Below are 2,021 nucleotides of genomic sequence, written 5' to 3'. Positions count from 1 at the left end.
AACCTCTAGAGACCCTATCCAGAGTTTAGATAACACCCCCGTTTGAGGGAGGGGGCCACCCACCCATCTCCAAATATTTAACCCAAATTACTCCTGTCTAAAGGAAATACAGGCACAAAGAGCAAACCAGAGACTGAAGGAAAGCGAGCCAGAGACTTCCCCACCTGGGGATCCATCCTGCATAGAATTACAAAACCCAGACACCATTGCTGATGCCAAGAATTACTTGCTGACGGGAGCCTGATATAGCAGACTCCTGAGTGGCTCTACCAGAGCCTGACCAATACATATGTAAATGCTTGCAGCCAACCATTGAGCATGGGGACCCCAATGCAGAAGTTAGGGGAAGGACTGAAGGAGCTGAAGGGATTTGCAACCCAATAGGAAGAACAACAATATCTACCAACCAGACTCCCACCCCCACCCCCAGAGCTCCAAGGGACTAAACCACCAACCAAAGAGTACACATGGAGGGACCCATGGCTCCAGCTGCATTTGTAGCAGAGAATGGCCTTATCTAGCATCAGTGGGAGGGGAGGCCCTTGGTCCTGTGAAGGCATCAATGGGAGGGGAATGCTAGTGTGGAGAGGCGAGAGTGAATGGGTGGGTTGGTCAGAGCACCCTCATAAAATGAGGAGGAGGGGGATGGGATAGGAGGTTTGTGGAAGGGAAACCAGAAAAGGGGATAACATTTGAAATGTAAATAAATAAGATAGCCAATAAAAAATACATTAAGAAAAAGCATTGCTACAGTCATGGTCTCTTCACACCAACAGAAACCTTAAGAAAGGAGCCAGTCCCACAACACTCAAAGGAAGCTCCACTCCCAGCCACTCTAACATGCCCAGGATCACAGGATCATAGGTGAAGAAGACACATCTGTCCCAACACCAGGAGTAACTGGGACCAGAGGGACCCAGGCACACAGGAACTCCGCCAATCCAGTGTCATGGGTTCCTTCGGTCTGTCTAGGCCAGCCAGTGCTCTGAGCAGACCTTGGGCTCAAATTTTGCAGGCAGTCCCACAACACCCAGAGGAAGCTCCACTCCCAGGTGCTCTAACAAGCCCAGGGTCACAGGATCCCAGAATCACAGGATCACAGAGACAGTTTGACTCTGAGGAGTTCTGACACACCAGAATCACAGGAAGGACAGGCTCCAGTCAGATTTAGCCAGAGCAGGTAACACTAGATAACCAGATGTTGGGAGGCAAGTGTAAAAAAATACACAAAAGAAACCAAGGTTACTTGGCATCATCAGAACCCAATTCTCCCACCAAAACAAGTCCTGGATACACCATCACACTGGAAAAGCAAGATTTGGATCCAAAATCACTTCTCATGATGATGATGGAGGACATTAAGAAGGATACAAATAACTCATTTAAAGAAATACAGGAGAACACAGGTAAACAGCTAGAAGCCCTTCAAGAGGAAACACAAAAATCCCTTAAAGAACTACAGGAAAACACAATCAAACAGGCGAAGGAAATGAACAAAACCATCCAGGATCTAAAAATGGAAATAGAAACAATAAAGAAATCACAAAGGGAAACAACTCTGGAGATAGAAAACCTAGGAAAGAAATCAGGAGTCATAGATGCAAGCATCAACAACAGAATGCAAGAGATAGAAGAGAGAATCTCAGGGGCAGAAGACACCATAGAAAACATTGACACAACAGTCAAAGAAAATGCAAAATGCAAAAAGTTCCTAACCCAAAACATCCAAGAAATCCAGGACACAATGAGAAGACCAAACCTAAGGATAATAGGTATAGAAGAGAGTGAAGAATTCGAACTTAAAGGACCAGTAAATATCTTCAACAAAATTATAGAAGAAAACTTCCCTAACCTAAAGAAAGAGATGCCCATGAACATTTTAAAACAAAACATTAAAACAAAGGTTGGCTGTATCTGAGGGATGACATCCAAGGCTATCCTCTGACTGCCACGTACACACACACACACACATATACACACACACACAGGCACACACACACACACACATACACATACACACA

Source organism: Mastomys coucha, unplaced genomic scaffold, assembly GCF_008632895.1.
Source record: "Mastomys coucha isolate ucsf_1 unplaced genomic scaffold, UCSF_Mcou_1 pScaffold22, whole genome shotgun sequence".
Taxonomy (NCBI): domain Eukaryota; kingdom Metazoa; phylum Chordata; class Mammalia; order Rodentia; family Muridae; genus Mastomys; species Mastomys coucha.
Note: the sequence above shows the minus strand (reverse complement) of the source record.